Source organism: Amblyomma maculatum, chromosome 4 (assembly GCF_055883805.1).
Source record: "Amblyomma maculatum isolate TAMU_Amacu chromosome 4, ASM5588380v1, whole genome shotgun sequence".
In the NCBI taxonomy this organism is placed as follows: domain Eukaryota; kingdom Metazoa; phylum Arthropoda; class Arachnida; order Ixodida; family Ixodidae; genus Amblyomma; species Amblyomma maculatum.
Genome location: NC_139347.1, coordinates 36,533,529 through 36,546,526, shown reverse-complemented (window position 1 = coordinate 36,546,526; position 12,998 = coordinate 36,533,529). Strand labels below are relative to the sequence as shown.

Below are 12,998 nucleotides of genomic sequence, written 5' to 3'. Positions count from 1 at the left end.
GTAGATTATTTTGCAATAAAGAATAAAGAATGTTCGCAAACGATGCATGATGACGAGTGATGGTTTTCACCAGGAGAAGCATAAAAAGGCATTAAACAAAATAATATGAATATGAAAAGGTCACGAATCGCACACAGGTAGAATAATAATTGCTAGACACGCGATGGTAATTGCGAACATTGAACGTAAGCCTTTAATCATGTATTCAAGACAATGCATGCACATAGCTTGGGACTTTCCCCGGGCGGTACAGAAAAAAGATTATATCAGTTTAATGTATGTCCATCCCCTAATCTCCCAGGCATTTATGATTTTAGGAAACCACAGATGTCATCCAATGCTGTCTTGTTAGCTTGTAGAAAGGAATCATTTCTGATTTTTGTCAGAACACTTGTACAATCACAGTGGTGTTTTTGAAACCTGTGGTAATGTCTGGAGACCGACAAACACTTCTCAACCGAAGATGACACTTATTGCTTTATCTTGTAAGTGGCGCGCCAGGGCTAAACGCATGGTGTCTATGTTTCCCGAGGCTAAAAGTCAATATATGTAAATGGTCCTGAATTAAGGATAGATGGACAGACGGAAAGTCTGCAGTACGAATAGCGGAAAATGTTTTCGGGTACAGGAAGTTAGAATCCTATTTTGTGTAGAAGTGATAGAATATGATGAGGAAATTTAAGCTGGCATTTACAAATCGCACGGGAAACAGAATGCATGATACAGGTAAATAAAATATGAACTGACATAATCAATGATAATTTGTCTTTAGGAAAAAATATCATGAAACTAATTTTTTTTTTTTTTTTTTTTTGGGGGGGGGGGGGTTAATTTGCAATCGATTCATGTTGCGTCGACTAGAATTTTAATAAAGTTTTCATTTATTTTGTAGGCATGTTACTCACGTTTGACTGAGATGAATAAATTGCAGTGTTATCTGAATATACATAAAGGAGGTGAGCCAACGAGGCCCTTTGGAAGATCACCTATATGGGTATACATACCAGTGAGACTACTGAACATAGTATCGAAACCAGTGGCATGCATCGGTAATTATACTTTTCAGATAATCTACTCAAAGCTAGACATCACGAACACGGCAACAAGGATATACACCAAGGAGTTTGAAAGCATGGTCTGTATAATACCAAAAAGATTATTGGTTAATTTCGTTAACTGTTTTAGCAAGGAATACCCTTGTAAGTAGGCCAGAGTGCAAGACGCGCTTAATGGGCCGATGGAATTTAACCACACCACGTTTGTTTGAGCACTTCATCTCTGAAACCAAACTGAGAAAAGCTTACATAGTATGTCACGTTTTTGAAGTTCATTAGACACTTCCTCACAAGCTTGTAATGTACACGTGCTGTAAAAATAAAACAAGATATAGGATAATATAAAGCTACTGGATATCGGTTACGTTTCCGCAACATCAAGACGACTTTTCTATGATTGAGAGGTTGGAAAGACTAAGAACAATCGGTTAATAACGAGGGTGATGAGGGGAAATGAAGTTGCAAAAGAGAGCCAGAATCAGAGACCAGATTCGCAAAGGCAAAGCGCAGAAATATTTAGCAATTGGCCTGCGTTCTGAGTATTGTCTAGTTGATTACTGTAATTGACCACCGAACGAGCCACCAAGGTCACGAACCGGACATTCGTTGAAAACGGCCTCGTCAGTCAGACCAAGGCTTGTTATTGGCATATAGCTCTGAACACAAATAAGCTTGCGACTGGACTGCGAGCGCGCTCTTCTTTACGACATCCGGCAGCGATCAAACAGACAACCGCCGTGCTCGCTGTCCTGGCTACATCAGGTATATACAAAGCGAGCCAGTTGCCGCAGAGCGCGCTCGCTGAGCGCACGGAGAAGTGGAGGTTGTTCAAGTGCGCGACATGTAACAGGACTCGTAAATCTAACGTAACAACGACGTAAATCTAGTCGTTATGTAGAGCGCTAAAGAGAGGAAATCAGCCTGTCATGACATTTGAATTCACGTTACCCCTATGCCACGGGCAGGAGCTGCCAACTTGGGTCACTCCTTTCATATGGGAAGGTGCTCTCAGAATCAGCCTGCCATCGCCGATTATTTGCGAGGTTTCTGGGCGTACCATAACAGTTTTAATATGAAGCACTTTAGGGTTACAGTTGTCCTTCAGGACATCCGAGGTCCAAAGAAGGTCCAGTCTCCCTGTGTTCGGCCTGCTGTCACAGCGGGGACCTTAAACACAGTTGTCATAGTGTTCGGTGACTGCTGTGTGCGTGTCCCCACACGACTGCCCCCTTGCCAGGGGACGGCCGTCATCCGGAAACAAAATCCTCCTTCCCCCGGACATCCGGGAGGAGGAGGAGGTACTGGGGATGATGTATGAATGATGACGGGCAGATAGGTTATGTTAGACCTTGAGGTGCGGCGCCTTCTGGAGCCAAACCTCCTCCCATCTGACAACGGTACCATTTGCATTCTCGTTACCCCTACGACACGCAGGTACGTCCACACGGCTTGGTTGAAGCGTGACTTTATATGTAGGCTTGTAGCTTACGCTCTCGCGTCATACCCTTAAAGGATGAGCTTAAGTGCCCCCAATAATGTAGCACCTTACACTGATAGGGCGTGATAGAGGAATAATGTAGCAGGCAAAGCTTCCGCCTTTGCTTTTACAATTCAACTACGGTTAACCAGAGCTAAACCACAACTAATTTTTTGGGGTCATGCATAGCTTACGGTTGTACAAACCATGTAAAAATGACACCAGGAGTCACATTTCACTAATTGCGCTCGTTATAGTTCATTCCGAACCGACCGTCTTGCTTGCATTGCGGCGCGTACGTGCGGGCATATAGGGCATATAGCGGCTTTCCTGCTAGGTTTCCAAAGGGTCCTGAGGCGCGGACCCTTTAGGAATGGGCTGTTCGTCGCGAGGATTGGCAAGCCAAAGTCGGAGGCCGCTTGCGTTTGGTTCATTTTACTCCAGGATTCTTTGACTCAACTAGACAAACGGCGGTTGCGCAAACGCTCGCTACAGGCGCCGGTAATCAGAATATAGGCTCAGAACAATTTCTTCTGTGTATTGAAGTATATTAACTGATTAATTTGTGCGCGATTAATTACGGGAAGCGTATACAGATCATGCGGACGAAAAGCTGTTGCCGTGCCCCAAAATTGAAAAAAAAAAGAAAGAAAAAAAGAAACGTGTCGGGAAAATTATAGAGGCGTTGTGTGGTTCTTGTGAGGAAGTGACGTCGAACTTTGTGAGCATGAATGACATGCTAATTCGAATGAAGTGTGGATAAAGCTGGATTATGGGTCGATTAAGGAGGATTAGGTGGATAACGTTGGATCTAGTTTCATTAAATTATGCCAATTATGAGTTAGTAAGAGGCGATTGGGGCGCATTACGTTTTATTAAGCGCTATTATGTTAGATTATGGCGGATTAAGTTGAATTAGGGTGGTTTAAGCTCGAATATGGCAGTTTATGTAGGATTAAAGATTATTATTTTGAAATAACTTAGATTATGGCGGATTAGGTTTGATTACAGGTGATTGCGTTGGATTAAGAAGAATTATGGTGTATTCAGGGTGATCGTGTTGAATTATTGGAGGTTAGGTTAAATTAAAAGGGACTAATTTGGGTTATGCTAGATTAAGTTAGATTATTAAAGTATTGATTTCGCATTCGGCACGTAAGCAGCAGCGCTCTACCTTAAAGGAAACGATTAAGCAATTGGTAATTATGCGAACAAAGGGGCTGCATCGGTTGCAAGCAGAAATTGAAATCATTCAGGCAGTTCATTTGAAAAGAAAGCACCGTGCTGACGGCAGGGAACATGTGTTTTCTTATTTAAATCAGCATCTCATTGATTACCATCCTTGGGCGAACATGTATACATCTTTGTAAAAGAGCAGTATAGCTTTAGGTAAAATCAGGATATATTGAATAACAAAACAGTGGAATATGCTTGGTACAAATCACAAACCGAGGTCCGTCCTTTCAAGGCTTACCTTATTTAAGAACCAATGAACGTTCGGGAGGCACCATCAGGATCATGAGATTAACTGTGGGTAGTGCCACTTTTTATAGATATAAAGAAGAATGCTTGTAACCATGATGTCGCATTGCTTGCGGCTTCATCCGAATGATGGGAATATTGGTGAATGATGTATTCCGAATAGATCTTGCCTTGTTTGCACTTCAGCAGAGTAGCACTTCTTGAATTTTTATAATTTATTACTTTGCTGTTTGCAAGTTTTGCGTCAACTCGCTATTTCAATCATATCAGTATATTTTCAGTCAGTAAATTCTGTTTGCCAAAATTTAAACGGTTTGACGTTCGTGTTCAAGTGGTTGGCAATGTTCTGAAACTGTGTAACCCACCATAATCAGTGTTCCTCCTGGATCCTTTGTTGTTTGCTTCTTTGTTAGCTGGTCACAAATGCTAAAAACTTGATAGCCCCAGCTGCTTTTTAGATTAATAAAGTTGCCTGTATCACTCCGATGGTCAGGTTTATTATTTACAGCAGTATGGGCTTCTTTTTGTAACGCATCGGAAGCTACGTTTCTCCTCTTGCTTTTTGTTTTCTTCAAGATACTGAATTCAATTGGGACTCAGGTTTATTGCATGCATTGCTATTTCTCATGCTTTGAATTTTTTATTCTTACAACTTATATGACTGTTCGCTTGTACATCTGAATTGAGTGCATTAATTAATTAATATGATGAAAAGCGAATTGCTGTGCATATTATTTTCGCGAGACGGGCCTAAATCTCCGAGGCATGCCAAGAAAAATAGCGCGACTACACCAAGCTGCCGCATCATACACAAAGCAAGCTTAGCAAGCACGATGCATTACTGGATGCGTCAAGACTCATACGCGACCGAGGCCAACGCCACTTCGGACAATTGCTCACATCACACATGTCATTCGTCTATATATATACTTGGCACAGGCGGACCTCGATGTGGCCGCAGTTGTTCAGGAATTCGTATCAGATTTGTGAAGCAGCTGTCCACCGTAAAAGGTCCCGGGTTTTGTCGTACAAATTTTCGATGGATATCGCATGCATCTTCTACTCAAGTAGGAGACTAGCTTACCGACACGAATTCGAATGGGCGACATATTTACCTGCAACATTATGCCTTGAAGCCAAGGTTTCGGTAATTTCGGCTCTCAAACGGCGCTTGTAGCACGACAGTCTAAGTCTAATGTTGAGGCGCAATGACGCGCACGCACGCACGCACGCCCGCACGCACGCACGCACGCACACGCACGCACGCACGCACCAAATACTGTACTAGCCGAGAGAACTTCAATACGTGTTAGAGACCGCACTCGAAAACGTTTTGTCCTCGGAACTATAATGCTTTCGCATTCACGCGCGTAAGCAGTCTTAGGTGTCTCCGCAGATCTTTTCGATAAACATCCACTGAATTTTCCGTATTACCGGCGACTTATACAGCTGCCAGTATTCCCTATATAGTATGGCGTACTCAATTTCTCACAGTAACGCGCATTCACAAAGCAACACGATGTTTCGAACTTACGTGTTCAAATAAAGTGCGCTGTGGGAAAAATAACGATGACAATGATGTGCATCATATGTATATAAAAGAACAGTACTGGATAGCTAACGTACAAATATGTCTACAGGCTGGGTAATAATATGATCGTATAAAGGCGCACACGAGTTTTGATAATAATAATTACAGACGCCGTAAATTTGGTAATGTTATCAGTTATTTTTGTGCGACTTGTTCGGTGCAGTTTGACGTGTGCGGTGCTGGCTCTGCACTAAGATTCCTTCCTGAAATGCTGTCTTCGCGTAGGCTTACGGTGAGAACTAAGCCAGGCTGTGCTGAATTTTATTGACTCTGCAATGGGGTTCGAGGAGGACCTGCACGATTGGGCGTAAAAATAACTTCTTTACAAAAAGACCGCATAATGAAAAAAAAAAAAAAAGAGAATTACCAGTTGATATACGCGGTCATTCCTTGGGAAAGTTATTTCAAGGAGCTGATCTAAATGTTAAATAGTACACAGAACAAAAAGCTGCTGACGTCACTGCGCCGACGATACGCGGGCATAGGGTGGCGCTCTTCGTGAGGGGATATAACAGGTTTGATGCATATTAATGTACAGAAAGTGGGCACCGGAAAAGATTTGCAATAAACAAAAATTGTGTTCATCTACGTCTCTTGTCACGCAGAGTCGAAGGAAGCGTGAGATGTTTTCTCATAAAATCGGGTCGCTGCTTTGACCCAGTAATAAGCATTCCTGGTGTCCAGGCTTCTTCCTTAGCACAGAAAAGGAGCCGGTTTGCCCAGTCTTCAACGACGATCAGATAATGCATTATCTGATCGAGCTCAAAATTGGTAAGAAGTTAGCCATGCTCGGAATTTGACCCTGTAACCATGAGCCTATAAACTGAACACCGAAGCCAAGCACTGAGCTATGGCTGGTCAACATGTAACGGCTGATGAAAAAGCGGCAAGAAAACAGATGAGGTTGAAAACAAACAGAAACTATTGGGATATCTTTCGTCACTAAATAGAAGGCGTCATTTCGAGTGGGTGGGATCGATAATCCCGGTTGCTGGCCAGCGGTTCAAAATGTCATCGGTTTTGATTGTGTTCTATTTGAGCGCGACTTGAAGCGATTAAATTTGGAAATGAGCAGCAAGCACTCTTCCTGAAATGATGTTTAAACATAAAGGTGTTTTTGTTTGTATAACTACTCCATCGCATACTGTTATTGGAACCAACTATTAGCTCTGTAAAAAACAGTGCAGAATTAAATATTATGGCTTCCTGAAAGCTTTTAATTTGAAGTCCTGACCCTACCCTCTAAGGGAGCTCGAACGCAGAAGAGCCAGAATTTAAATCCTGCAGCTGTTGCGTATTCACCCCTGTCATATTTGATCTCTGCTCAGGCTAATATATTATAGAGAAGTAATTTATTGTTGCCGAAAACGCTCAAACATCTTAATATTCTCAGCATTGCCAACTCTGTGCAGATATTTTCGTCTAATTAATGTGATAATGAAAACAAGAGTAGACTGCTAATGACACATGGGCAACGGACGTAACCCTGTTTTGTGGAAACAGTACCGAATACGTAATAAGCTCTCGGAGATGGTAAGGGTAGAAAGCGCAAGAGGGCAAAGTACTGCCTTTTACATAATTCACATTCTGTGTCTTATCGCGGTCATCTGAGCCATTTCCTTTCCCAATGATCGCAACCAATCCTGCAACTTTTATACACTCAGCTTAGCATCAGCGCCATAGAGAGCCGATATGGACGTCACCTTACTCTTCAGCGTTCTTCCGCGCAATAAACTGGATGACGCAGGCTTCCCCCTCTTTTTATTCCGAGGTAATCTGTTACAGCAGTCACGCATAGCTCTATAGGAAAGAGGCAAATACCACACAAGCACACCAACACGCACGCACGCACGCACGCACGCACGCACGCACGCACGCACGCACGCACGCACGCACGCACACACACACACACACACACACACACACACACACACACACACACACACACACACACACACACACACACACACACACACACACACACACACACACACACACACACACACACACACACACACACACACACACACACGCACGCACGCACGCACGCACGCACGCACGCACGCAACCCCCCAACCCCCCCACACGCACATACACGCACACAAAAAAGAATAGTGGCAGAGACACCTGTATAGCTTTGACGCCATTTCCTGTCATGTGCTCCACTTTTTAGTCTCGCGTAAAAGGGGCTGCTTTTCTAACATTAGATTTTAAGTGGTCGCGGTTCGCGGCTCGGCGCGAGACGAACTGTCACAGCGTTGTTTGCCAAGGACGGTGCGGTTCGCAGAGACGCGTCAAGCCCGTGCAGCAGAGCATTTGCCGTGACAGCTGCCAATACGTTGCATTCCTCGACCTCACTGCTGCCATGGATTCATCGGTGCGTCTTCTGGCTCACACTATCTACTCGTGGTTTCCGCCACGTGATGTCAGGTCAGAAGGCTGGGCTCTGACTGGAAGCCCGTTGCCAGTAGCCGTCATCACAGCGACGTACGTCTATTTCGTCACGGTGGCCGGACCTCGATGGATGTCAAGCCGCAAACCTTTCGACTTGAAACCCTTTATTCTCGCGTACAACCTATTCACCACCTTTTTCAGTGCGTACTTCTTCTGCCGCTTCATGAAACTTGCCTACTGGGATCTGGGGTACAGCTTCCTCCAAGACATGGATCTCAGCCATTCACCTGCCAGTCTCGAGATCACGCGACTATCGTGGTGGATGTACTTGTTCAAGCTGACCGAACTGACCGACACCGTGTTTTTCGTGCTGAGAAAGAATTACCATCAGATCAGCGCGCTACACGTCGCCCACCATGTGATCGTGTCCTGGAACTTTTGGTTGAACCTGACGTACGGAGCGCAGGCCCAGGCCATGTTTATCACCTGCATGAACAGTTTTGTACATGTGTTCATGTATGCTTACTATTTCCTGGCAGCACTCGGTCCATCTTACAGGAAGTATCTGTGGTGGAAGAAGTACATGACCATTATGCAGATAGCCCAGTTTGTCGTTCTTTTCGTGCATGCCATCGGCATGGTGCTCGCTGAGGGCAACTATGTGGTATCTTTTGTTTGGGTAGAATTCTCCGAGGCGGTGCTGTTTTTCGTGTGGTTCGTCGCGTTTTACCTGAGTGCCTACAAAGAAAAAAAACGGTAGTATATGTACTAAAGAAAGAGCTGCGTTTTAAAAGCTTGTGCACAAGACCTACGCCACTTTGAAAAAAGTTGATCTCACATTCTTGAGAGCTTTGATCTTTAATTCAAGGGGACACAGTAGCAGTACTAGTAAATAATATTTACTGATTACTCTGAGTCACCTTTCCTTGTAGTGAGCGTTGCATGTATTTGAAGAAGAAAAAGATGCTTGTGGACAAACACCATTTCAGCCGCTAGCGCACGACGGGAATAAGGATATTTGTGTTAGCGCAGATTTTGCATATACTCTTCTTCCTTTCAAAGGCTGGACGAGGAATACCGACTTTGTCCCTATGAGCGCAAAGTTCGCTACTTGCAAAATTCTGGGTAAATAATAAAATCAGGCGCTTAAGAACGAGCAAATGGTTACAGTGGTCACGCTGCTGGTGCTTCCGGTTCCTCCACACACCTGAATGAGGTTCAAGTGAAAGTTTTTTAGGTTTAATATAAGTTTATTTAGAGCAGTTGGTTCATAGTCCAACGGAGCCCTCTGCAACAGAGAATGGGGACACAGCGTGGCATGAGAGTTGTGTGTGAAAATAAGGGCAGGCCCTTGGTTTTTATGTTATTTTCTGCATTCTTGTACTTCATTTCGTTTAGCAACCCTTGCTTATTTCTTTTTAAGCCGCACAACGGGCACTCATTTATGTGGTGCATTGCCTTACATGGATGTCATGTGACTCACCACAGACATCTGTTTGGAAAGTGTGTGTCACGGTAAACTTGTGCAACAGCAATGGTTAGATTTTCCTTTGCCTGCTTGGCACGGGCAAATATCATTATCTATATTTTGCGCATGTTATGATTACGTGTTTTTTGCAATAGATTTGCGCTGGAACTGAGTATTTTTAGTTCCTGAAAGAAGACACCTTCATAGATCAGATAGACTTTATGTGCTTTTATACTTCTATTCATGATATGTACAACCTGTACCCGAAAATGCAGTAAAATAAAGACAACGAACCTCCAGCTTCTTCGGTTATATCTTCACCAGTGAAAAAAACCATATGAGTCACAATAACCCCATACAGATTTCTCATACTAAGCTCATGCAAATGTCATACAATCTTGTATATTTCTCATACGTTGAATGAGATCCGTATCAGATGATATGAGATTTGTATTTAGTATGAGCTTAGTATGAGAATTTGTATGAGGTTATTGTGACTCATAGGGGTTTTCGCTAGGGATATATGAGCGCCATATCAGTGACATCAGGCCAGTGGAAAAATTGGCCCTGGTATAGTATAGATATATCGGGTAAACAACGTCGACGAAGGAAATGGGACATCACACAGCGCTGCCAACCGGGTACCGCGAATCGTTCTCACAGTTTGCAGACGACATTGCCCAAGAACAGTTCGCATGGTGTAGTAGATACGACTTCATGTTTATTTGAACGCGATAGGACCTTTGGGTTGGGAGTAATTTAAACAAGCTACTCCAAGGCACATCTTTACGACCTAATAGAAGCGGAGCTTTATTGGCAACTATGTTAGAGAGTCTTTCACAAGGCTATCTTGCAATCTGTTGCTAATGGATATGTGCATGATAACAGAGGCACATATTAAGTGGTTAGTGATTAAGCTAGTAGCAAAGGGCACGCACGCGAACAAGGCTTCGCAAAAGAATCTGCAGATGGGATCCGCCAAAGTCATTACGTCACACAGTTGAAGGTGGAGTTTAAGTGTCCCTCATTTTTTTTTACGATGAAAGCTCTTTGACGGGCCTTCGAAACTTCCGAGGGCTTCAGAAGTTTATCTTACCGTAAGCTTCGCACTCCCGCCCTCAATTTCACCCTCACTACCAGCTTCTTGTCATCGCATGATCCCTACTAATTGCCCAGAAATCGAAATACAAATGCTTTCTGGTGAACACATTAACAGTATCACGAGGGGAAGGCTGCGAAAAACCCTATATAACTCATCCATCTGCACCTACTTTGCGTAGAAGACTGAGAGGTGTTTTACATTTAGCCGACTTTGAAATAAGGCTACCACGGCTGGGATTATCTTTTCGACGCGCCATGGGTAATTCAGGGACATTTTTGTGCGACTCTAAGGACCGAAAGCAGTTGCGAAAAACGGCGCGTTATTATCAGCAGGGGAAGCGAAAAGATTCCCAGATGCGTGAGCAAGAAAAGTGCAAATGTGTGCGCAATCGTGGCCTGCCGTCATCTTTTAAAGATTATCAAGAGCGCTTTATAAGGCTGGAATCGCTGTGACTAAACAGGCTCTACTATAGTGCTTCCTCCGAGTTCATGTTGTTAATTCATGGCACAGTTTGCAACTTGATTTTAAGAAAGGGGGGGGGGGGGGGGGGTGATTAATCGTTGCGGACAAGATCATTGGGACAAAAAGAACGTTAAACATGCAAGAAGTTACCAATGCTTTCCAAGATTAGAAAAAAAAAATGTAATTCACATAACTAACCAATTGGTTTGCCTGCGTCTCGCTTTTTTACAGGAGATGTTGTTCCATGCTTATTTGCGCTCTCATCAGCAGTGCAGCATTATAGAGCTATGACGACCACACGTGGGAAAATGTGTCGACAAAATGAAGCCTGCGCTTGGCAAAAATTTTCAATGTCAAAGTCTTAGACTTAGGCACCTTATGACACTTTTGATAAATTGCAACGGAAAGCAGGGCTGCGCACACTGCCTCTCTATAGTGCAGCCCTTTAACCCTTTAAGCGCACCAGTGCGCAATAGCTCGCACGAGTGTGCACTAGATCGCGCAAGTGCGCACTAGCTCACGCAAGTGTGCACTAGCGCGCATCAGTGCGCACCAGCCCTTGGCTGTATGGTTTACCGTCGGTGCTATTTGACGAAAAGCGAGCATTTCTCTTTTCTCGAATGGTATAACTAGATAAAGGAGAACCGCTCATATAGCGATATTCTTCAAGCGAATAGTGCCCCCCCCCCCCCCCCCCCCCACCCCCCCCCCTATAGGACTGTAGGCTGCATGCGCAAGCTAATCCTGAAAGGATATATTCTACTCCGAAAATACGATGCAAGTCTAGTAAGCAGAGGCGACATGGGATTTAATATCATTATATGCGGAATATATTGTGGTTCTCGGCTATTTTCTTTCTCCACTTTCCCATTATTTCACACTGTTCTTGAAATCAGTAAAAGCTGACTGTGCAGGAGGTCCGAACACTGATATCATTTGCCTTACCTTCGAGTGCGCCTGCAAAGCCGTTGGCTGTTTCTATGCGTCGCATATCAAATTCAGAGCGTCTCTCATGTTTCTTAATTAGCCCGGTGGCGGAAAACACCGGCTGCTTAACTTGATATTCAATGTGTTAGAGTTCGTGAAACCGTTATTTCTCTTCCTAGTGGGTAACTTCCCTTTGGCAACAGGTGCCTTGGGATATAGCTGTACATTTGGCAGAATGCCAGCGGCGCCGTCTCGTGAGAAATTCGGTGGGAAATTATATCGGATATTTGAATACTATGTCGTGGGAAACGCATGTGAAGAACGACACCTTTGTTTTTTTCTTTTTGGTAGCGTTGGTAGAAGGGGGGGGGGGGGGGAGTGTGTATGGGATGCGTTTACTGCATTCGGGCAATCAGTTTCACAGCCCACTAGAAAAGAAAAGTGAAAACGCAGAACAATCGTCTCGTCTTATACCTCTGCTTTCTTTACGCGCATATCATGTAGCGGTAGGTATTATGTAGCTTTCGGGAGTAATTATGTGCCCTTCCTCGAAAGCTAATTTAATAAGAAACAATAAGTATGCTTATAAAGTTGCTTGATGCTTCTGCTACGTCCATTTATGATCTTCGTGAAAGGCAGCGGAAAGAAATATCGCCAGCATTACTTTTAATTTGGCTGTAATTTACATATAACGCAACATAATTTGTTGCTTAGTATTATCAGGCTCTATAGGTATTTCGGGTAAAAGAAAAAAAAAATGTATTGGTGGTCATGGTTGGTTGTAAGCCCGAATAAAAGTATACCATTTTTCAAAGTTTTTTCATTCGAGATAACTCAGCATGCAACTAAAAAAATTTTCCCTGAGGATTAAGTTTTATGCTCACTTTCTTGCTCCCTGCTCCTTCCTGAAAAACACCTTTCTTTAAACTCATACCTTTTTGACTTAGGCCGGCTATTTCTATTTCTTTGTTGTAAATATCGAGGAGCCCAGTAACTTTTTCGTGTTATTATCAGAAGAAGAGTGAAATTAATTACTTCAA

General features: G+C 43.5%; 1 pseudogene; it reads left to right on the top strand.

The window, feature by feature from the left end:
* The first annotated feature begins 7,970 nt into the window (after positions 1–7,970).
* On the top strand, positions 7,971–8,805 carry LOC146190712 (very long chain fatty acid elongase 7 pseudogene; annotated as a pseudogene).
* Positions 8,806–12,998: the final 4,193 nt, after the last annotated feature.